The sequence below is a fragment of the Equus caballus genome, chromosome 23 (genome assembly GCF_041296265.1).
Source record: "Equus caballus isolate H_3958 breed thoroughbred chromosome 23, TB-T2T, whole genome shotgun sequence".
Classification (NCBI taxonomy): domain Eukaryota; kingdom Metazoa; phylum Chordata; class Mammalia; order Perissodactyla; family Equidae; genus Equus; species Equus caballus.
Window position 1 is genome coordinate 21,200,589 of NC_091706.1, and position 25,362 is coordinate 21,225,950.

Sequence of the window (25,362 nt, forward strand, 5' to 3'; positions counted from 1 at the left end):
TCTGCCAGGGTCTGGTAATATAACCTACCCTCATTATAGGCCTGGAGTGATGATGACTCCCTACCATCACTAGTTACAGGATGCCTCACTCACCCTACTCATGTTTTTATAGTCTTGTTAGTAGACTCTCCTCAAGTGTTCTATTGTTTCTTGACAATTGACATCTGTTTCTTGAGGGGACCCTAATAGGTCCCCACAACAACCATGATCATAAACTCCATGGGGGGAGGGAATTTAATCTCTTTTATTTGATGGTGCTATCCAAGCATCTAGAATGATGTCTATTGCACCACAGGTTTTCAATAAATGTTTGTTAAATGAACATACGTAGCGACCACTTTTTCTCCATTAGTCACTTTCATGATAAAGTCTATTATGATTGATTTAATATAGTTTGACCAGAATTGTTGTGCTTTTATTTGTAATTCGTTAAAGAAGGACAAAAAATAATAAATGTCAGGCAAAAGCAAGCAAACTCTTCGTTATGTGCACGGAAATCCAAGATGATTAACATGAACATTTGTTGAAACAATCAGAGAATTCGGCAAGAAACAGTGTTAACATTTAAAAACCAACAGCCTTCCTGTAAAGGTCTACGCCTGGAGCCCCTGTCTCCACCCCCAGTAGAACCTCCACCCTGGGCTCCAGGGGCTCTGGGACCAGGCTCAGGGGTTGGTGAATCCGAAGGCTGTAAAGGGGAGAAGTTTCCAGGTTGAAAAACTCTAATTTTACAGCTATATAATTTCAATCCTAAATACTTCAGTCGTCATGGCTGTTTTTTCCAAAATAAAACTTACTACATAACTCCAAAATTTTTTCACACTTCATCTAACTAACGGTAATTTTAATATTTTCAATATCCATTCCATATTCAATTTTCCCCAATCTATCTACAACTGACTCACAAAAAAATGCTATTTCAATCATGAGCCAATAGAGGACCACCCTTCGCATTTAGTGGCACAGTTCAGGTTTAACCCTTAAATTCTTCGGGCTACGGCTCAGAGAGCACATCATTCTCCAGCTTTCTGAAAAGCTGAGGCGCTGAGAGAACAACCTCAAAAGGGGCGCTGAGGCCTATGGGAAATGTAGTCTTGAATCCTTCTGGCTCACCGCGCGGCACTCTGGGAAGGGGAGTCCGGGCTCCCTCTGCGCATGTGCAGCCGTAGCCCCGCCTCCTCCCTCGTCTTCTCCAGAGTCCGCGGTTACTGTAAGTTGCCTGAGTCTCCTCAGAAAGTAAACGGCTCGCCTGGGGTGAGAGTGAGGGGGAACCCTAAGGGCTGGGAGGCCCGTCTCCCCCAGCGCCATGTGTGTGCCCAGGCCGGACCTCGGCGGGGTGGCGGGTGGGGGACCTCGGGCTCCCGGGGCGCAGGTGCGGCGGAGCCAGTTAGGAGTGGGCGCTGGGGCGGCCCGGGCGTGCGGGGACAGTGTGCCCGGCTCTCCTGCAGCCCAACCCCAAAAAAGCCCACGTCGGCGGCGGGAGGCCGGTTAAAACGCGGATGGGGCCCGAGTCTGCGGGGCAGCCGAGCTCCGGAGCCCGAAAGACCCGGTAAGTCCCGGCTCTGTCACCTCCGAGCAGGGGCGACAGAAGGGCCTGGGTCAGCGTGCTCACGTGGGCGTGAGATTAATAGCGCCGTCTCACGGCGTCGTTTTGAGGTCCGAGTCATCGTTGTACAGTATTTAGGCGAGGGCCGGGTAGGAAGCCCTGGGTAAGGGACAGCTGCTGCCGTAGTTGGAAGTCAGTTTGTTGGTGTCGCTAGATGGCCTGATGTGCCCTCACGACCGCTTCCCCAGCGCCCAGGCTCAGGTTGGTGGCCCGATGGGCTGGGTCGGGAGGTCGCAGCGCGGGATTTGGGTTCAAGGGCAGGTGGCTTCCCTTCAGCCTCAGGCTTTGTCTGATGTCACACCCGCCCAAGACTGGCACGGCGGCCTTCCTGGCTCTTAGGAACATGGCCTGTCCCCACATCCCCAGGGATGTAAGGGAAGGGATGTGGATGGAATCCCACCGTGTGTTACATGTACCCTGGGATTTCTAGTGTCTCTTCAGGTCCCTTGGGTCAGACAGAGGGGCCTGGCCCCTTCTGCACTGACGGGATGTCCTTCAAGTCTGATATTATAGTGAATTTTAAGAGTCAGTCTTTGGCCTCTAACGTGAATTTATTTCCCAGATCCACCTCCCAGTTTCCTTGAACAAAGCAACCCTTGTGAGGCAGGAAGCAGGGGCCTCTGTGCAGGAGTCTTACCTGGAGGAGAGCACCCCTCTGACCTTAGACCTCTCTCCAGAGCTTCAGAGTGGAGACAGAAGAGCCCAGAAAGAGCAGGTCCTAGATTTGCAAGGTCAGAAGCTGTTCTGATCCCCTTGCCCAGAATGAGCCAGACTTGGTGATGATGCCACCTTCAGGAGCCGCCACACCGTGTGACAGTGGAGGGTTTGTTCGTCCCTGAGAAGAGCAGGTGAGCTGGGGTGGCCCAGGGGCAGGCTGCTCAGGAAAGGCTGCTTTGTTGGGGAGCTTGTGAGGGCGAGGTCCGGGGGACAGGAACAACCAGGCAGAGGGAAGAGGTTCTGGCTCTGGTCCCCTTAAATGGCCCCTGCTCTTTACAGAGGCTGCGCTGCTGTCAGACGTGTCCATCACCACATGTGACATTAATGACATCATCCTGACCTCGCAGGATCCCAGAATAATGATGCTTGAAGGATTTTCCAAAGTCATCTACTTGCAACTCTCTTGAAAACTTTGAAGACATTGGGCCTGAAAGTTTCAGTGACTTGTCCAGGGAAACCCGATTTGTGACAGAGTCAGAAGGAAAACTGCAGTTCCCTCTCTCATAAATAAGTCACCAAAAGTATCTTATCAAAGGGGCCTTCTGAGGAATACATCCCTGCTGAAACGAACAATTAAAAAAGTTCCTGCCTTCAGGCATCCCATCTCTTTTCTGTGAATTGTCTGTACCAGGAGGTGAATAGTATTACTGAGAAAAATAGATAAATAATGTATACTGACTATTTTTCTTCTAAGTTAATTTTAATGAAAGAATGGTGTCTTATCCTTTCGTGTAGTTTAATTCAACTAATCTGTTGTTTTTATTTCTTTCTGTTAGAAGGACCCATGCGTTATTATTAATATTTTTTTTAGGAAGATTAGCCCTGAGCTGACTGCTGCCAATCCTCCTCTTTTTGCTGAGGAAGACTGGCCCTGAGCTAACATCTGCCCATCTTCCTCTACTTTGTATGTGGGACGCCTACCACAGCATGGCTTGCCGAGCAGTGCCATGTCTGCACCCGGAATCTGAACTGGGAAACCTCAGACCACCGAAGTGGAACATGCGCGCTTAACCGCTGCGCCACTGGGCCGGCCCCCGTGCGTTATTATTAAATCAATCAAGAAAAGTTTATATTCATTCATTAAAAAACTGCAGATGATCATTTCAGAGTCACACAAAGACAGGTGGTGCCGCCTGTCTGTCATCCTCCTCATGCCTTTTCGAGGCACAGATGGCCCTATGTCTAGGGGAGGATGATCCCCAGCTGAGGTGCTGAGATGTGGGGAGGTGACTCTAGGAGCTGTGGCAGGTCAAATCTCAGGACCCCTGTCTTCTTTCTGTCCCCTTAGCTGAGCCACAGTTCTCTACACTCGCCCAGGAGCCACAGAAAGTGAACGTCCCTCAGGTGACCGCTTTCTCCATTCCCCACTTTGTATTGTAAGGGATTTATAGGTTTAGAAGGATCCATGCATGATATGGAAAAAGGACAAATAGAAATAGATCAAGTCAATCTTGAGGGAAAATATACCCTGTCTGACTATTAACTATGATGTTTGCTGTCAGCTTTTGTAAGTGACCTTGTCAGGGTAAGTAGGTTCCCTCCGGGCACCAGTTTGCTGAGATTTCGTGTTAGTCATGACTGCAATGCATTATATTGATTCCCTTTGTGCAGCTATTGGAGTAAAGCTATAGTTTATTTCCTTCTATCTATGGATACTGTAAACGGTACAATGGATTTTCTAATATGAACTTGAATTCCTGTATAGACCCTAGTTGTTAAGTGTGGTAAGTTGCTTCTTACATATTTTCCTAGGGCTTTTTGCTAATACTCTATTTAGGATTTTTATTTCTGTATCCACAGGTCGGATTAGACTGTACTTTCTAGTTTCTCTGTTCAATTATGGTATCAAGGTCACAGTCTCATAAAGGAAAATGGTTCTGCTCCTTTTCTTTTCTAATAATTTAGATAAGGAAATTGTGTTACATATAGCTTTTGTGAAACTCACCTGTAAATTTGAGCCTTGTGAAGACTTTCTGTGTGAAGATTTTGATTAATTTATTCATCATAAGGCTATACCAGATTTGTATTTTTTTCTTGGTATGACTTTGGTCATTACATTTTCATAGAAAACTGTTCATTTTTATGTATGTTTTTCAGTGTATTTTCATGAATTGATTGATATTATTCTCTTAAGGTTTCAGTCTTTTATCCATTGTATCCATAATTTTCTTTTCTGATCAGCTTTTAAATTCTGTTTTAGTATAAAGCTGCTAATCAGAAAAGGACAAAATGTGTTCTAGTTGGTTCAATCTGAAACCTAGAATTTCAGTATTGGGGGTCTTGATATTTTGTGCTGGCAGTGGACTGTAAACTTCGGGAGTAGAGGAACAGGCCCTTGCCATATTGTGCTCTCTAGCTCTGCACAGCCCCCTTGTCAGCACCATTTGCTGCAAGACTATCCTTTCTCCATTGAATTACCTTGGCATCTCTGTGGGAAATCAACCAGCAACGTAGGTATGGTCTGTTTCAGACTCTGTTCACGTCTTCTTTGTTTTTTTCAACTTTGCCATCCCTGATGGTGCATTTGGTGCTTCTGTCGTAGAGGGAATCCTGGGCTGGTAGACTGGTCTTTTTTTTTTAAAACTTGGCACCTGAGCTAACAACTGTTGCCAATTTTATTTTCTTTCTTCTCCTCCCCAAAGCCCCCCAGTACATAGTTGTATATTCTAGTTGTAGGTCTCTCTGGTTGCGCTGTGTGGGATGCTGCCGCAGGATGGCCTGGTGTGCAGTGCTAGGTTCACTCCCAGGATCCAAACTGGCAAAACCCTGGGCTGCCAAAGCGGAGTGCGTGAACTTAACCACTCAGCCACAGGGCTGGCCCCTGTTCACTTCTGATGGTCTGTGTTAATCCTATTGCTAATACCACACTGTCTTGATGAGTGTCTCTTCAGTAAGTCTTGAAATCAGGTAATGAAAGTCTTCCAACTTTGTTTTTTTTAAAAATTGTTTTGGATATTCTAGGTCCTTTGAATCTTTACAGAATGTTTTAAAAATCAGCTTTCTTATCTCAAAAGAACCTGCTGAGATTTTGGTTTTCATTGCACAGACTCGGAGAATTTGTAGTGTAGATCAATTTGGGGAGAAATTACATCTTGATCATGAGTCTTCTAGTTTATGAACACAGTATCTCTCTCCATTTAGTTCGGTAATTCAGAGGGTTTAGGTTTTTATACTTCTGAGTCAAAAGGAGAGTTTAGACTTAGAGTTGAAAAGAATAACTCTGTCTGCTGTTTGAAAATAGACTCTAGTGGGGCAGTCCTGGAAGTAGATACAATGTAGGAGGCCATTTCTGTAGTCCTAGCAAGGAATGATGATCATAAGGCCCTTAGTTAACTTTGAAGTGGTTGGGTTGTGGGTGTGATTGAGGGTAGAGCCAAGAGTCTGGGGGAGTGTGTTTCCTCCTCACAACCTTGCAAATAGAGTGTGCATCAAACTTTGGATTTTCACCAGTGTGACTTACAGCTGATCTCAGTTTAGTTCTGTAAGCTTTGCTCTTCTCATGAATAGGTGGGGCATCGTTGTTTTTTGTTGATAGTTCACTATAGTTCTTTGTTGTTGAACCCTTTATCCCTTATCCATTCTCATATTTATGTGCTGATTTTAATGACTGTATCCAGTATACCCTTATAGCCCTTTTTCTGTGAAATAAATTGTGCAATATTCCTGCAGTTTTTTGTATTTTTATCTGGCTCACGATTTAACAAAAGTTTTTTTTTGTTATTATTATTTTTGGTGAGGAAAATTGTCCCTGAGCTAACATCTGTTGCCAGTCTTCCTCTTTTTGCTTGAGGAAGATTGTCCCTAAACTAATATCTGTGCCAATCTTCCTCTATTTTATATGGGCTGCCACCACAGTGTGGCTTGATGAGCAGTGTGTAGGTCTGTGCCTGGGATCTGAAACCGTGAACCCCAGGCCACTGAAGTGGAGCGCACGATCTTAACCACTACACTGCCGGGCCAGCCCTGGCATTTGATTTTTATGTTGTCAAATTTAGCATCTTTTTCTTTTCTGATTCCTGGATTTTCAGTCATAGTTGGGCATTTCCCACTCTAACGTTGTAAAATCATTTTCTGTGTAGTCCTCTAGAATGTGATTTTATTTCTTGCATTTCAATCTTGAATGCATTTTATTTTATCCTGCTCTGGCTTGAGAGATCTGACTATCTTTTCCCAGGTGGCCTCCAGCTATCCCTGTGACATTAGTCTCCAGCCTTTCCTTGCTCATTTGAATGATGTCACCTGTGTTCAAACAGGAAGTTTACTCTGTTAATCGTTCTTCCCACCATGCACTTTGTTCCAGGTCTTGTTCATTTGAAGCTTGGACTTCTTTCTGGGTTCTCATCAGTGCCTTGCTCCTTCTTGCCCACTTCTCTGTTTGCATTAGATTGTGGGCTACATTGTCCTGTCTTTGTTATCTAATACGACCTTACCCTCTGTCTTCCAAAATTTGTTCAACTTTTCGGGCAGCCTTCTGGGATGTTTCTCTGCAATCCTTTTTTGTTGTACTTTTATAGTAGGTTTTGTATTTTATCTGAGTGTGTTTATGGAGGCAGGGGATGTAAATGTCTGTGCCCAGGCTATTCCCTTGAACTAGAGGAGTCATTAATGCTTCTAAATCTCTCTTCTCTTAATTTCCAGTACTTTAATCTTTATGCTTTCTCATTCCACCAGTTAGAAATTCTTTCTCACCCTTCATGGCCTGTTCATTTTATGCTTGCCTCTTCAATTTTGCTATTTCCCTGAATTCTGTATTTAGTGCCTTTTCTCTCCTCAGTTTCTATGTCCTTTCTCAACCAGGACTTTTTCTCTGATGACTTCAGTTGCCATCTAAATGACTAATGTCTCCTAAGTTCTAATTTTTGTTTTAGACCTCCCTCTCTGTTTCAAAAGCATGCAATAATAGTGAAATAAATAATTCCATTTGTATGTTCTACCAGCATTTTGGGTACAAATGAAAAACATCTGCCTCACCGTGACCCAACCTCTGACTCTTATTTATTCTTTTGGTCTCTGTGTATGGCTTCAGCATCCACCCATTTGCTTGTGGAGCATCTCTGTGTGTAGTTGCACAAGAAAATGATGACCAGACTTTGTTTTCTGTAAGAATTAGTTTCCCATTCTTTATCTTTGTTGCTTTGCCTTAATATCATAATTTCTTAAATTAGGTCTTTTGTTTTGCTGCTTAAGACCTTGTCCACTATTCATGTAGAGCAGTGGTTGCAAGCTGCAGTCAGTTTTCCTCCCCAGGAGACATTTGGCAATGTTTGGAGATAGTTTTGATTGTCACAACTGGGGATGCTGCTGGCATCCAATCAGTAGAAGATAGGGATACTGAAAAAGATCGTAAAATACACAGCACAGTCTTCCACAAAAATAGCATCGTCTGGTCCACAGTGTTGGTAATGCCGTGTTGAGGAAATCCTGTTCTAGAGCATTGCTCCTGAAATAAAACTCCAGTGATGTTTAATGCCTCCCTGGGCTTACATGTGTCTCCTGCTGGTTTCCTATTACCCCAGAAGAGATCTCCAGGCTGGGGTGTGTATACTCTGCAGAGTGCTCAGTGTAATCCATTGGTGTATGGGAAATATATACAAGAATCCTGTTTATAATAACTTTACCTAAAAAAATAAGGCATTAAGGTTTCTCATTATTATATTAAGCGACAATATACATATATAAAATAAAAATAAATATAAATAAATCGGCATGAGAATAATTTTTTTTTTTACTGATGATGTACATCTCCTCAAAGTATAAGACAGAATTAGGGCCCCGTGATGGTCATCCTTTATAGCATTTTGTTTTAAATTGTGAACAGTAAACATAGTAAGACTTAGTTTCTAAAAGTGTTCTCTATGTCACTGCTTCTGGACCCTCACATTGAATAGAAATGTGCTATCGCAGGTATCAGTGTCATTCAAGGATGTGACTGCGGAATTCCCCAGGAGGAGTGGCAGCAGGTGGAGTCTGCACAGAGGACCCTGTACAGAGACGTGGTGATGCTGGAGAACTACAGTTGCCTTGTCTGGTGGGTGAGCAGACCTTACCATGTGACTCCCTTTAGTCTGCAGATTTTGTGTTTTCTTTTTTAACTATTAACCAGTTTTGTCGAGGTGTGTATAAGAGAAAATAAAACTCAGCACTTTTCAGTGTACAAGTGAGTGAGGTTTCAAAAATGATATAATAGATGACCATCATCAAAATCATGATTTGGAATATTTCCGTCATCCCAGAAAGATCCTTGTACTCCTTTACGGTAAGTCCCCTCCCTCCACCCCTACCTCTCTGATGCCTGAGAACAATCACTGGTCTGTTTTCTATTGCAGTAGTTTTGCCTTTTCTCCACTTTCATATCAATGGAATCACAGACTCTTTTTGTGTATGAGAAAGATTGGCTCTGAGCTAACATCTGTTGCCAATCCTCCTCTTTTTACTTGAGGAAGATTTTAGTTGAGCTAATATCTGTGCCAATCTTCCTCTATTTTATGTGGGCTGCTACCACAGCGTGGCTTGATGAGTGATGCTAGGTCCATGCCTGGTATCCGAACCCATGAACCCCAGGCCACCAAAGCAGAGCCCACGAACTTAACCACTATGCCACCGGGCCAGCCCCAAGTATAGGCTGTCGTTTGTCTGGCTTCTTTTACTCAGCAGACTGCTTTTGAGACTCATGCATGTATGTGAATCATTAGTTTATTCTTTCTGTTCTGAGTAGTGTTCCCTTGTGTGCATGAACCACAGTTTGTTTTCCTTTCAGTTGATGGACACATGGCCTTTTTTCCATTTGGGGCAATTATGAGTAAAGCTGCAATGAATATTTACAAACGATTTTTTGTGTCAACGTGTTTTCATTTCTCTTGTGTAAATACCTAGGACTGGGCTTGCTGGGTCTTCTGGTAAGTTTATCTGTAACTGTGTGAGAAGCTACAAATGTGTCCAAGCTGGCTCTACTGTTTTTCATGCCTATAAGCAATGTCTGAGAGTTCTCACTGCTCTCTGGTTACCAACAGATGCTCTGGTAAGTCTTAATATTTTTAGCCATTCTAGTTGGTGTCTGGTTGTATCTTACTGAGTTTTAATTTGCATTTCCCTGGTGACTCAGTGTTGAACTTCTTTTCATTTGCTTTTTAACCATTTATAATCTCCTTTAATGAAGTGTCTGATCAAATATTTAGCCTATTTTTTATTGTGTTTACTTTGTTTTGGTCTTGTTGAGTTGAAGAAGTTCAGACCTTTATCAAATGTATTTTTGCAAACTTTTTTCTCCATCTCTAGCTTGCCTTTTTAAGAAGAAAATGTTTTCAGATTATTTTTGGCTTTTACATATACTTTGTAAATAACTTTTTATGTGACATAATTATAGATTCACAGGAATTAGCACAGTTGTACTCTTCACAAGTTTCCCCCAATGGTTATGTCTTAGATAACCATAATATAGTCTGAACACCGGTAAACAGACACTGGTACAATGTGTGTGAATAGCTTAGGGCCGTTTTGTCACATGTGGAGATTCGTGTAACCATCACCACAATCAAGATACAGAATTCTTCTATCACCACAAAGGGTTCTCTCGTGCTGCCTCTTTATAATCATACCCGTCCTTCTCCCACACCTTCGCTAATCCTGCCCACTACTTATTAGGTCTTCAGCTCTATAATTTTTCCATTTCAAGAATGTTATATAAATGGAATCATAGACTATTTGATGTGAGATTGAGATCAGTCCAAGTTGTAGTGTGTATCAGTTGTTTCTTTTATTACTACATAGTATACCACTGTGTGAATGTGTTGTAGTTTGTTGAGCCATTCTTCTATTGAAGAACTTCTTGGTTCTTTCTTGTCTTGGGCTTTAATGAATAAAGCTGCTATGAACGTTCATGTTCAGGTTTTTAGGTGAACATAAATTATTGTTTCTCTGGGATAAATGCCCAGGAGTGTGATTGGTGTTGTATGGCAAGTATATATTTTGTTCTTTAAGAAACTGCCAAACTGTTTTTCAGAGTGGGAGTACCATTTTGCATTTCCAGCAGCATTGTATGAGAAAGCCAGTTACTTCCTGTCCTTCCTAGTACTTGGTATTGCCACTATTTTTTGTATTTGTGGTTATGTTATAATAGGTGTATAGTGATATCTCCTCATGGTCTTAATTTGCATTTCCTTAATGCCTGGTGATGTTAAATATCTTTTCAGTGTTCATATGCCATCTGTATATCCTTAGACAGTAAGATGTCTGTTCATGGCTTTTGTGCCTTTTTTCCATCTTTATTGACACATAATGACAAATAAAAATTGTATATATTTGAGGTGTACAACTTGATGTCTTGATACAGGTATATATTATGAATTAATTGCCACAATCAAGCTAATTAACATATCCATCACCTGACATAGTTACCTTTATTTCTTTGTGGTGAGAATACTTAAGATCTATCCTCTTGGTAAATCTCAAGAATATAGTACAATGCTGTTACCTATAGTCACATTGCTGTACATTAGATCTCCATAACTTACTCGTCTTGCATAACTGAACTTTGTGCCCCATTTCCCATCACTGCAGCCCCTGGAAACCACCATTCTACTTTCTGTTTCTATGAGTTTGACTGTTTTAGATTGCACTGAGATCCCACAGTATTTGTCTTTCTGTGACTGGCTTATTTCCCTTAGTGTAATGCCCTCAAGTTTTATCCATGTGGTGCAAATGTCAGGATTTCTGTCTTTTCTGTTTGGCTGAATAATATTCCATTGTGTGTATATATACCACATCTTCTTTACTCATTCATCCATCAGCAGACATTTAGATTATTTCCACATCTTGGCTGTTGTGAATAATGCTGCAGTGAACGTGGGAGTGCAGATATCTCTTTGAGATCTTGATTTCTTTTCCTTTGGATATATACCCAGAAGTGGAATTGGTGGATCATAGGGTAGTTTTATTTTTAGTTTTTTGAGGAACCTTCATACTGTCTTCAGATGGCTCTACCAATTCAGATTCTCATCAACAGTGTACAAGGGTTCCGTTTTCTCCACATCTTCACCAATACTTGTCTTTTGTCTTTTGGTAATCACCATTCTCTAACAGGTGTGAGGTGATATCTCACTGTGGTTTTGATTTGCATTTCTCTGAGGATTAGTGATGTTGAGCACATTTTCATAAACTTGTTGGCCATTTGTATAGCTTTTGAGAAATGTCAGCCTAGATCTTTTGCCTATTTTTTTAATCTGGTTATTTGCTTTTTAGCTATTGAATTGTATGATTTCCTTATGTATTTTGGATATTTACGCCTTATAATTATTATTATAATTTGCACGTATTTTCTCCCCGTCTATAAGTTGCCTTTTCACTTTGTTGATTGTTTTCTTTGCTGTACAGAAGCATTTTAATTTGATGCAATCTCACTTGTTTATTTTTGTTTTCATTGCCTGTGCTTTTGGTGTTATATCCAAAAACCATTACCAAGTCTGATATCAAGGAGCTTTTTCCCTCTGTTTTCTTTTAGGAGTTGCCAAGGTCAACAATGACTTCCTTACAGCTAAACCTAATAGACATCTTTCCATCTTTGTCTCACTTGACCTTACAGCGGCTGTGGATGATGATAATGTCCTCTTGGAGACACTCTCTTTGCTAAACTTTGAGAACTCAGTAGTCTTCTGGTTTTTCTCCCGTGCATATTCAATTGTAGTACATTGTTTTAGATTTTACAAAGGTGCCCAAAACTCAGCACTCCTCAACTAAACTTGCAGTCTTTCTCTGCAGATACTTTTTCTCCTATGTCCTCCTTCAAAATGAATGCCTCCAATTTGCATAGATGCTAAAGCTAAAGACTCAAGCAACATCTTTGAATCTTCCCTCTCCCTTAGTATCCAATGTCTCATCCCACCATCAGCCAGTCAGTCAGTGCTGATTATGACAGTCTCTAAATAGCTCTCAAATAGTTTCACTTTTCTGCATCCTTTCTGAAACCACCCTAGTCCTAATAACCAACCAAATAACTGAATTATCTTAATGACCTTATGCTTCTGAGCCTTGATATCTTGGTTTGTAAAATGGGGCAATTAGAATGAACACCAAGTATCTTCTTTCTCTATATTCTGTGATTATAAGAATTTAAAGCTAAGGAGAGGCTCAGGGCAAAATCAATTCTAGTGCTTTGGGAGATGATCTCACTTTCTCCATTTATTTATTTATTCATGCATTTATTTATCCTTCCTTCCTTAATCCCTTCCTCCCCCCCCCTCCTTCTGGGAGCATGCAAACTTAACTACTCAGCCCTGGGGCCAGCCCTGCACTTTCTCTATTTAAATTAACTCTTGGGGTGACTCAGATTGTGCCTCATATCCTCCCATAGCACTGCTTTGTAGGACAGTCTCAGGGTCTTCATGACAATTTATAATGAGGCCCTTTTTCTTAAATAGGAATCTGCTTTATGCCACGTTTTAAACTCTAGAAAATATTTTAAAATCAGATTCTAATGTTGGTAACAATTTTACCTTGCTTTGTTAATTTGTCTGCAAGCTCCTACTGAAAATGTCACATGAAACAAAAAGGTCCTATGTAAAAATTTAGTCCATCTTTGTTAACTCCCTCTTGAGAGTATATTAAAAAACCTGGATAACAGGAGAATGTTGATGAAGATTGGGGGGAGGGGCAGTGATGAAGGAGTTTGGCTGATTTTCAGCAGAAGTAAGGTGAGAATAAAAGCATTATAAAAGAAGAGTAAAGGATTTAGGTCAGGGCTTTCTATGAAAAAAAATTAAAAACCATAAGCAGATGGAAAAAGTTGTGATATGATATGGCAGATTCCACTAATCAGTTTAATAGACAGCCATTTTAATGGCAGAGAGAGTAGAATGCAAAGTGAGAAATTGGAAAATGTCAAGGAGGCAAGAGCCAGAAAAGTCAGGGGGGTCCCTTCCTGTCCTGAGGATTCTTTTGGTTCTGAAGTGCTTTAGCCCAGCTGAGTGAAGACCTGGGGAGGATATCATATATGCTCTAAAAGGGGCATCCATCAGCTGCAGGAACATGTGCCGTCTCTCCCCAAAGCTCATTAGCAGATTGGTCATTACTCTCATTAAGAATTAATTTTCTAATTCCAGGGATGGAACTCTCCTCTGCTTGAGTCAGGTTTCACGCAAAAACAGACGCACTTGGTGTGGATAAAACACAAGTGATGGTTACTGCTGCCTCCCATCTTCCCAGGACCCAGTGGGAAGGAAAAGGGAGGTTCTCTAGCAAAAAGCAGAGCTAAGGGTGGAGTTTTCCAGCTCTCCAGGCTGGGTGTAGGTCCCACGAATGAGGGAGAAGTGCGATGCCATCTTGCTGGCAGCCTGAGACCTTGAGAAAACTAGGTCCTTCTGATCTGGTTAGGGAAGACACAGTACTTCCAACAGCCACTGCCACAGGGCAACAGCAGCATCACAGATGAGATGAGGATCCTGTTACCTCAGGACCTCCCAAGGAGAGAGAGTTTGGGCTCCTACCATTTCTTGGGATAACTTGTTCCTGGCCCTTTGGAAAATGCCCAGACATCCCAAGGCTAGACTTCTAAGGAAAAGTAACTTGCCAGTCCCCTTAAAATATGTAACTAAAAGCTATCTACACTTTTATATTTTAAATATATTGTTGGGGCTTCATTTCAAATTGGTATACTGTAAAACTGTTTCAGATAGCTTTAAATCCAAGGCAGTGGCTTTCAAACTCCTTTGACAGCAACTTAGAAAAAAAAAAATGAAATAATTTTTATATAAACCACTATACAGACACACACACACAAAACTAATACAAAAGTTTTATGAAACTTTACTTCCCCTTATTACATGTGATACCCTCTAATATTATCTACTCCATTTTGTTTCATTGTTTATTAAGTGCTTGTCATAATCTAATCATATAGGTCAGGACGTGCAGTTTGAAAAACACTCTTCTGAAATTATGGATTCCACGTACTCTAGCTGGTAGTCTCTTGTCCAGATTTTTAAAAGGCTCATCAAAAAGCAGGATTTGCTAAAGGAACTTCAGTCTCCATTACAGCACTGTCTTTGGGATTCCTACCATAAGTTTCCAGATGAATAAGCAGCTTTTCCTTTGCAGAATTGTGATGTAAGTTCAAGAGCAAGTGCACAGGACGTAAAATAAGAATAGAGTTGAAAAAGGAGGAACATCTCCAAATGCAATGTGTGTCCCTCTGGAAAACATAAAGCAGCCTAGAGTGAGGTGAGGGAGACAAAACAGAAAAAAAAAACTAACAGAGAAAAGATCAAGCTTGCAGCATCATATCTCCAGGCTTTGCAAGGTGCACTTGTACTTTCAACCCCATGAGACAGAGTGATGTTCAGCATGACTCCACTAATCATGTGGCCTTGAGTATCTCAGCAGACATCAGTTAAGTCATTTAAAAGGATAACTGCAACTTAAATTAGTTCATCCTATTTATGCAAAAATGGTAAATTCAAATAAGCAAGGTAATTTGCTTCTATGTATTTCAATTTTAAAATTTTTTTAATCACTTGTCATCTCAAATCAAAGCAAATGGGTAATATTATCAATTATATCTTAAATACGTAAACATATGAACTGATTTAAAACTCTTATTTGATATGCACTTGTTAACATTTGCACTAGAGTAGGGAACCACATTCAAGACTTAAAACTTAAAACAGGGTCATGTCCTTGAAAACCAAAGAACGTCGTCAGAAAAGCCCCCTTGTGAGAATCTAGCAACAGAGTGAGTCCCTAAAATCTGTTAAGCTATTCCACAGGGAAAGTACGGTAGATCACACTAGTAAAGGCAAAACTGTGGAAGCTTATGAAATATTTATCAAGGGAAATGTTTGATAAATAATAAAAATACTCAGTTTTAGGAAGGAGTATGATGAGCTTCAACATGGTTGCACTTATGAGCACAGAACTTTCATAGGAAAGAAAGAAGTAGAAATTTATTGAGTATGTTTTGTCAGGCATCACTAAATCTTTCAAATACATTATAGCATTGGAAACTGGGAATCAGAGATGTTAAGTAACTTGTCCTAGGTCACACAGTGATAAATGACAGAGCTAGAATTTAAACTTGATCTTCTAATTACACATCAATTTTTTTTCACGTTGATAATCATTTTATCCTGAAGCAGTACTCCAGATATGATAATGCTTAAAATATTTGCTTAAGCATTTCCTAGGATTTCTGATCAAGGTGAATTCAGATTTCAGTTTCAAGGCTAATGAATGATAAAGTGATCTTTAAAATAAAGAAAATAGATTATAAATATGCATGCATTCTGAGTGGCATATGAATCTCTCAAACATTTGATGAAGTGTTCTTCATGTCTCATGTAAGGATGAAAGAAGTTATCTATTGTTGTGTAACAAACCACACCAAAGTATAGTAGCTTAAAACAGGAACTTTTTATTGTCTCTTATTGTTCTGTGGGTTGGCTGTGGTTGGCCTGACAGTTCTCTCCTGGGGTCTCTTAGGAAGTGCAGTCAGCTGTCAGCTGGGACTGCGATCATCTATAGGCTCAACTGGGCTGGACTTCAAGATGGTTCACTTCTAGGATGGCAGGGGATGCTGGCTTTCTTACTTGGGGCTGCCAACTTGAGGGCCTACATGTGGCCTCTTTATGTGACTTGGGCTTCTCTCAAAGTGATGGCTGGGTTCCAAAAGAAAGCATCCCAGAAGAAATGTTCCAAAAGACCTAGGCTTCTTATGGCTTAGCTTCAAAAGTCCCAGAAACTCTCTTCCACAGCACTCTGTTGGTTGAGCCAGTCACTGAGGCCTAGGCAGAGGGACGTAGACTCTGCCTTTTGATATGAGAAGCAGCAGGCAATAAGGGAGGGAGGGAGACTGCCTATCTCACCTTAGTCTTTAGCCTCCCATCCTGGCATCTCTACTTTACGCAACTGAGTTAGAAGGGGAAATATATGCTACAACTACAATAACACAAATTATTGTGTGGTATTTTCCTATTTTTTTGGCACTGTCTCTTTCTCTGGAAGCACAGCCCTTCTTAAATGAATGAATAAATGAAAGTCTCTGGTCCTCCCCTTCCCATTCTACTCTTTTGTTCCCTCGTTGCCTCTCTTCTGTTTTCTATCCTTCTTTCTAACTGAAGATAAAGGGTGTAAAAACATTTTTGTTTAAAAGAAGCAACGTACTCTAATCAGTTAATTAAACTTATGGTTAATTTCTACCCAAATCTACCATTTGATATCTGCCTGACTGATTCAATCATCATTCTATATAGGAAGGTAATAAGATAATTTCTTTAAATGCAGGCAAAGGAACGAGAGGGAAAAACAGGAAAGAAAAAGTAGGTTACCAAAGGAGGAAGGAAAATATAAATGGGAAGTGAAACAAATCAGGAAGCTTGAATGATATTAAACCCAAAAGGCTGAAAAAACAAAAGGAAAGAAGCCAGATTCTCCCCTTATAATACTGTGTCCATCCTGCCTTCCTTTCCAGTCCATTGCCACCCGTCGCTAGCCGAGTCTAACCTTGTTTCTTAATGCCTGAATTATTGCTGTGTCATCTTACCTACTCTCCCTGCCTACGGTCTTTATCCTCTTAGAAACCATCAAAAGCACCGTTTTCCTCATCGTGCTCCCAATTTAAACAAAAAGAAAAAAAAGAAACACTAAATGACTGCTGAAGAATGAAATCCAATATAAGCATTTGAATGATTTTCATAATCTGACCTAACCTTCCTTGCCATTGTTTCTTAAGTCTTCCTTACATGAAACTATTGACTCAACCAGGACGCTCTACTCACTGAATCCAAATACACAGAAAAATGAGCCTAGATCCCACTGTTTATTACATCATGAAAAATATCAAACCTGAAACAAGGAAAAATAATTAATAAACAGCAAAAATCTGTTTCACAAAGCAGTGTGGCAACATTGTAAGCTTATAATTACAGCACTTGTGGTCCAGATCACTTCTTAGGCATACAGCCTTCTTTTTGTCTTCTGTCCTTTGCTCTAACAGATCCTATCACCAGGAGTTTTCCCTGCTGCTGTCTGCCTTAGCAAATCCTGTCTCACCAGAACCCACAAGAAGTCCTCCTCTTCATGGAAACTGATGGTAGTTGATTAATCTGGAAGAAGTGTGATTAGCAGGATTATTCTGGATCTGAAGTACCTTGTTAACACTACAGCATCTGATTGGCTTCTCTATGGAGACCTAAACACTAAAGTTCCATTTCAGTTTTTACTCTCTAAATTTGTTGAGTATACAGTAGTTTAAAGGACCGTTTCACCCCAGTTTGATAGATAATTCAACTAGCATCCAATCATTTGTACAACTTTGATTTGCAATAATTATGAACAGTAATTAAAGAAACAGTTAAAAAACACCATTGCTAATATAACTCTGGGAGCATGCTATAAGTGGGCTTTTTAAAAAATAGGGTGTTTGAAGATGATGGGTGCAGTCCATGATCAAAGAGATCTTGTGATAAGAGAAGTTTATTTTCAGGTATAATTAAAGCTGTAGATACCATTTTGAAAGTACAGACTTTAGGGAGCGAGGGAAGAGAGTTTTTGAAGCATAGTATAAATCAGGAATAATTACATTGATGATTATGAAATGCCAACATCCATTTTATTATGAGGAGCTGTCTCCTTTGTAGTTCCATTGATTCCAGGAAAGCATTAGTATAAGACCAAAGGCAGCTTTGCGACGAATGCTTTTGAAGGGTATTAAAGAGTAGAGTGACTGGCAGTTAGCAAACATAAAAGTGGACTAATGAGTGAATGTTCTGATCACCCATAGAAATTGTACACTTCAAAATATCTTATTGAAAAAACTAATTTTCGTTTTCACGTCCAATGTTGAATGTGCATGCAGTTGTTTTTATTGTTTAATCTATTTTCATTTAAAACTGGTAAAACTAAACTTTTTGGAGCAGTTTACAAAGGTGATAAAATTATAACAAAAAGTAGGTTATCAGAACAGGAGAGTGGAGGCTTCTGGGGCACTATCAGTGTTTTGTGACTTGACACGGGTGGTAGTTCATTTTCCTTGCTTATTTTTTATGCATTTTACTGTTCATGAAGCAGTTATGTAGAAAACCCACTGATAGTAGTGCCCCGTTCACCTTCAAGACTTTATTAGCCCACGGGTGTCAATTACTGCCATAATCCGGGCTTTGCTCACGTTCCCTTTTGCCCATATGAAGTGGTTGTACATTAAGAGATGACTTCTTGGGGCCAGCCCAAGTGGCCTAGTGGTTAAGTTCAGTGTACTCTGCTTTGGCGGCCAGGGTTCCGGGGCACAGACCTACATCACTCAGCAGTGGCCATGCTATGGTGGCAGCTCAGATAGAAGGAGAAAAGGGGGAAGATTGGTAACAGATGTTAGCTCATGGCAAATCTTCCTCCCCAAAACCAAAAAGAGATGACTTCTTGTTATAGAAGAAATAGTGAGCGTGGTCTGGCCCTCGGTGATATTTCAAAACAGTCCTATGAATGGACATGAGAAGAGGTCCTTCTTCTGCCGAGGATCAAGTCTTATACTTTGTGTTATTTAAAGTACCTGATGCAGTGCTACAAAACTAGTGTGTATTCATGCATTCATTTGACAGATATTTATTGACTTACCTACCACTTGAATCCTTGGAAAACTAGAGCAGTTTGCCAACTAATATAGTTAAATGATAGTTTATAAGTGCTATATAGACACTAGAGATTCAGCAGTTTCTCCTGGCTATCAGATTTATTTTGGCTAGTGGATATCACTCTCACTCTCATTGAAGTCTTAGAAAGGGATTCTAGAAGAGGATTGACCAGTTAGAAGGTGGAGACTTAATAAAAATGGAAAGAGTCAAAGACAGGAGGGATAAAAGCAGCAGAGGAAGAAGGAGGCAGAGACTGGACAGCCAGCAAGGCCTCAGTGCCCTGTACAGTTTAAGTTGAGTCACGTATTCTTCCTGTTTTCTTGTTAGATCCTTCCTCTTGCCCATGAACCCACCTGGAGGAGTCAAGCCCAGCATGGATGCCAGTGAGTTGGGTCAAAGCCAGGGGAAGGTCCTGGGATCAAGAACTGGCTGAGTAGAGTGAAAATTTCTGATCAGCCAGAAGTAGAAAGAGCCAGAAGATAAACCAAACCCATTTTCCAAGGAGTGCCAAAGGTGAAAAGCAGGAAAGCCAAAATACTCATCAAGACCAAAGGGGGAGCACAGAGCCAGAAGCTGGGAGGAGAAAGGGAGTCAAGAAAGTCAATGCCAGGTAAAAACAGAAATAGAGACTTGAATAAAAACAAAGCACAAAATGAAATGAAGGGCCCAAGACAATGATTGGGAACATTCCTTGGGGTTCGATACTGGATTTTGTTGAGTATGGGTTACTTAATTTAAAAGCACAGGCTCTGAGCAGGTACATTCCCTCCTTATGACTTTATTTCCCACCTAACTGATAGTCCACTATTAACCAAGGCATTAAAAACACTTAACCAGACAAGATCTGGAAGCTGTTTAGGCAGTCCTGCTAAGGAACCAACTTAGTCCAGACTGATTTTGCCATGACGATGACCACATCTCTTAAGGACAGTTCTCTCTAGATTCCTCCGTTGATTATTTTTGGAAACAAAATACTTGAACAAATGGTCTGCTTAAATAAATGGTTCAGGTGTGAGCACCCTAAGATGCTGGCAGGTGGAAATGCCTCACTTACCAGCAGGAAACTGACTGAGTGCTTACCATGTCCCCTGCAGCATGCTCACCCAGATTGCTTTAATATAATATCCCAGTGTATTTAACATTTTAGTCCATTTGGTTAAAATCGATTAGGTTTTTTTGAGGATCTCGATCCTCCCCCACCCAGTTTAAACCATAATCTCCTGAAGACTAGGATTATCTTGCTATATTCTTTTTAACGCCCCTCATTTCTAGTCAAGCCTCAAAATGTTAAGTCTGTACTGCAGGTTCATAGCACCTCAGAGATCATCTCAATTCTCCCCGCCCCACAGTGGGAAAGTGACCTGTTCAGTCAACATGGAGCAAAGTCACCCTTAAAATAAATGTTTTCTGTTTTTATTCTTCTTTTCCTTTCTGCTTTTCAGAGACAAAGCACAATAATTTGAACTTTTCTGCTATGTGACCTACACTCTACAGGCACTCTATAATAGTTGAGCCAGGGCTTAACAAAGGACTTGGCGGGGGGGAGGTGTGCTTGTGTGTGTGTGTGTGTGTGTGTGTGTGTGTTACACAATGTGATTGCCGATGTACAGTGGGAAAGTGGAAAGAATGTTTAGGCACATGCATATTTATATCAAAGAGATGGTAGAACCCACAAAAAAGAATTCATTTTTTGTGGTCTTAATGTTATGGTTTGGGGAGAGGTTTGGGGAGACAGAAGAGGAGCTGCTAATAGGTGGATTCATATCTTTCTGGGGAGGCTCAGTTATGAAGACAACTGAAGTCTCTCACAGCATTGGGATATTTCATTCTGGAAAGGAGAAAATACAATACCCTTCCTCCCTCCCCACTTCTTTGGTGCCCTTCCAAGGTAGGGCCCCTTGGTGCTGACTGCTCAGTCCTCCCTCCAGGGAGGCTTACCAAGGCCAAGAGGGCCAGAGGGGGCTGCTGCCGGAGATGCTGCTGATCCGGCTCCTCACCCCACTTTCCCTCTGCTGGTGCTTTTGGTGGCAGCGCCTCTTCCTGACGAAATTAAAATTACCACTCTGTAGTAGGGGACGTGTGTACCAGCAAGCATCAAGTTGATTCACTAGTTACCCTGTGACTGCGCTGGGCTGTGATGTGCCATTGTCTTCCTTCTCCCATTTTATACTTCACACAACAGCTTTCTCTCCAGTTAGTTAACCACTAACCACTTTGAATATCAGGACCATGGGCTCATTTATTTTTTCTGTTTTAAAGGATTGTGCTGGTGTGCACAGGGAGCAGTCATGTTGATTTCCACAGTTGCTGAGGTGTCTAAGTGTGATCTGCCTATCACGGTGCTGACTTTAATGAAAGGTTCTTTTTGTGATTGTTATTGAGTATTTATGTAGCTCCACACAACAACCCATTATTCCTCAGAGTACCTGTAATGGTGATCATTATTAGCAACCCCCATTGTAGAGGCAATAATTTAGGGGTCCTAGAGAGGTTTTAGCAACATCTCCAAAGAACACAAAGTGAATAACCACGGAACTGCCTGGCCTGGAGCCCCCTGCCTCTAGCATACTTGGCGAGTTCACTCATTCCATCATCTGGTTAGCAGACTTGCACAAGTTGGGCTCCTCTTCTAGGTTGCAGCTCAAATACCCTGAGATGCCTTCCTTGGTGGCTTTATCTACAACAGCATCCCCTCCCCAAGGCTCTATCACATTCCTGTGTTTATGGACTTCACAGAGCTTAGTGCTACCTGAAGTTATCTTGTTTGTGTTCTTGTTTGTTGTCTGTCTACACCATTCAGGAAGGTCATCTCCATGAGGGTAGCAGTCTTGCCTGGGTTGTTCATTGCTGTATCCATCCTCTTTGTTGAAAGTACCTGGCATACTGTAGGTGCTCAGTAATACTTGTTGCAGGAGTGACAGTGACAGGCTTTGTAAATGCTGTTACTCACATGTCATTTCTTTTGCCTTTTCATCTCTTTCTGGACTTTCTGGCCTCACACAGTCAATTATTCTCAGTTATCTTGGAGCTAATGATCTAGTTTGTGGATGGCCCAGGTCCTTGGCTTCCTTCCCTCCTTGGCTTCCTCTCCTCTGGAGATTTCTCCAGATCTTTCTGTCATTTCTGGCCTTTAGCTAAGTGGGGTCAAGAAAAGAGTAGGGCGATGAAAGTCCTATTAGACAGTTTTACTAGTCCTAATAACTTTGGAAAGATTCAAAGTTGAAATTACGGATTCTAAGGTTACTTTTTTGCTTTATTTGTGGATTTCAAAAAATTTCGTGTTTTTTATACACAATACAGTGAAAAGTGGATTGAACAAGTTAAAAGCACTGTATAGATGTAAGATATAATTATGCATGCATGTAGTCCCATTAACCTTGGTGATATAGAGCTGGTTATACATTTAAGGTTTAATTAGTTTTCGTAGAACAGTAGCTCACATTGTTCTAATGGATGGGGTGAGATAAGGGCTTGGAAAATGTGCCTTTGGTTGATGTTCTTTTTCAACCATCAAATCAAGATTAAGCTTGAAGGCCCCTCAAAGCCTAATGTACGCCTGAAATTACACAATGTTATAAACTAATATGGCATCAGTAAAATAATTATGTAAAAAAAAGGTTGAAGTTAGAATAGACAAAAGTTAAAGTAAGAATAGATGAAAGGCCCTAAACATTTGAATTTTCTTGCTTCAAATTTTGGACGATTAGAATATAATTTCCCCTGAAAAATCTTCGACTTATTTTGGAAGAAAGACCCTCTGGATAATCTAAAAATGAAGTTTTCTATTTAAAAGTTGTTTTTAATGTTCCTTAGAGCCCTGTGTGCAACCAGATAATAAGGTTGCACACTTTTCTTTTTAAACATAAGGAATCAGTACAATACCTTATATTTGATAACATGTGCTGTTGTATTTGGTCCTCCCTACAACTCTGCCCATGGATATTATTGGTGCCACTTTATAGGTAGAAGAATGGAAGCAAAGCTGTTAAGTGCCTTTCCCAAGGTCTTAGAAGAAGTCAGCAAGAAGATGGTCTGGCTCAAGTCCCCTGACTCCAGTTTACTATTCCCCACAATAATGTTGGAAAACCACATTAGGAAGGGAAGACTCATTCCTAGTACTGTTGTCACACCACTAAGCTTCAAAGATCAGGCAAATATTTTACTTTATGGTTAAATTGGTCACATTTACTCCCTGTGTACCTATATTCTGGGCCCTGTGCTTTGCCCTGGGAGAAGTCAGAGAAAGTAAAAGACAGGTTAGACTTCCCTGGCTCTTACCACCCAGTGGGGGTGGGAGAGACACACATACAAATGTGGCTGTAATACAAGGGTAGGGAGGTCGGACATGCATTAAGAGATACAAGATGAACTTGGCATGAATAAGATTTAACTGAGGTGAGATTGAGAAGAGTCAAGAGGGGAATGGTGTGTCGACCAAATTTTATCCACCAGAATTTCAGCTATTCACGTTTTACCTACCATGGCAAGTTAGTAGATAATGTTTTTAAATTACTTTTAAATAGAAGTATTCGCCTATTATTTATATAAATAGAGGTAAATGCAAGAAGAACTGCAATAGAAATGGCTAAAGTGGTTTCTGTGGGGAACGGAACTGGGGGGATAGGAAGGATTGGGGTTGTGAGGTGAGAGAGGGCGTGTTGTGGCTCTTTATAAACCTTTCAGTACTATTTGGTTTTAAGGGCATGGGTATGAATTACTTAGGTAAATATTATTATGGGGGACTGGAATTGGCCACCCCAAGATATATCTCTTTGGCATGAGGATTGTTTTGGGCTGGTTACTTTTAAAAACTGCAGACAGGAAAGAAATGATGAAAAGTAGAATTTACTTACCCTTTGTTAAGAGACATTTACTTTGTAAAGGAAATCTCCATCTGTAAAGGTGTCTCCCTCTGTGTACCTGGAAGGAGGGATGACCTTATCTCTAGAAACTCTTAGCAATGTGAAAGGCAAGGACTCAAGTCTGCATAATAACCTGACTCTTGTTTACTGTACTTGTGTGGTAATCTCCCATGCTGGACTTCCCCCCACCCCCAACATCCTCCTTTGTCTTTAGCTGAAGGTGATATTTAAGATGGTGGCTTCAGCCATTTTGGCTACTTGCTCAAGTTGCCTGAGCCTCTCCCGTGTATACATGTTATAAAGCTTTGTTTAATTTTCTCCTGTTATTCTGTCTCATGTGAATTTAATTCATTCTCCAACCAGAAGAACCTAGAGCTGGTAGAGGAAATGTCTTCCTCACCTACGTTATTAAGTGGGCTTTAAAGAATGAGTAAGGTTTCTACAAGGAGAGGGAGGAGAGGGATGGTTGTAGCAGAGGACCCAGCATTAACACAGAGGAAGCAGGAGAGCAGAGGAAGGAGCAGGTAACCCATGAGGATGACAGTGTGGAACACACCTCCAGGGATAGGGACACATGCTCAATTGCAGAAGGGCTTGGTTAGAAGGACATGCACACACGCTCACGTGGTTGTTGGCAGGAAGGCAGTCAAGGGTGTTGGGCAAAGGGGTGATATGCTCAGCACTGAGCTCTATGTACAGCGGTGGTTCTCGCCTTGGAGGTTACCTGCTTGTTGAAGCAAAATTGCTGGGCCCCACCCCACAGCCAGAGTTCCTTCCTGAGTAGGTCCAGGGTGAGGGCCAAGGATTTCCATTTCTGATGACTTCCAGGCAATACTTATGCTGCTGGTCTGGGAACCACAACTTGACAACTGGTAACAGAGTAATCTAGCAACAAGGAGAAGGTGAGACTAGAGTAGTATGAGAATGGAGGTCAAGGGACTGTTCCACCAGGACAGAGCGGAAGGAATGGGGCCCTGATGGGGAGCTGGTGGGAAAGTACAGAATAGTGATCAAGAGAACAAACCAACTGCTTAAAGGACAGGGGACCGTAGAACCATTGTTTTGGATCATGTCAAATCAGAAACCACCAGTGCCTGTGCCAGGTACACAAGAAGCATCTGAAATTCATGTTTTAAATCGCAATCCCGTCTAGAAATTAAGCTGTAAGATTTATCTTACTTTTCCTTTCTCTCACATCAATAACTTCAATCTAGTGCAATTTAGGTGGCAAAGGCATCTTCCAGGGAGAGCATCCATATATGCACCTAGTCAGAAAGTATATCTATCTGTATATGTAAAATCATGCTAGAACTGGTTTGCTTATTATTTCATTTTATTACATCCTTGTAGCTAAATACTGTTTAAAATAAATACAGAATACACGAAGCATCCACCTGTACCAGGTGGGGCGAAAAATGATTAACTCTCTATACCATAGAAATACTCCATGAAAACATAGAGGAATCCTTGAACCAACCAACATTCACTGAGCATCTACCACCTGAAGAGCACTGTGGATGTGCTTGGATACAAAGATGAATAAAACATGGGTTCCGTTCCAGGTCAA

General features: G+C 41.1%; 1 long non-coding RNA gene across 11 annotated transcripts in view; it reads left to right on the forward strand.

Moving 5' to 3' along the window:
- Positions 1-1,114: 1,114 nt before the first annotated feature.
- Positions 1,115-25,362, forward strand: part of LOC102148207 (uncharacterized) — a 48,616-nt gene continuing 24,368 nt past the window's right edge. For 2 of the 11 annotated variants that reach the window (XR_011431358.1, XR_011431368.1), the window contains exons 1-8: positions 1,115-1,210; positions 2,284-2,454; positions 2,603-2,957; positions 3,612-3,667; positions 8,228-8,351; positions 17,304-17,399; positions 19,261-19,316; positions 19,436-19,543. This is a non-coding gene — a long non-coding RNA (uncharacterized lncRNA). Of the gene's footprint in view, positions 1,550-2,168; positions 2,455-2,602; positions 2,958-3,134; positions 3,360-3,611; positions 3,668-8,227; positions 8,352-17,303; positions 17,400-19,260; positions 19,317-19,435; positions 19,544-25,362 lie in introns of all 11 variants that reach the window. The other 9 variants (XR_011431360.1, XR_011431364.1, XR_011431362.1 and 6 more) reach the window with 9 other exon arrangements.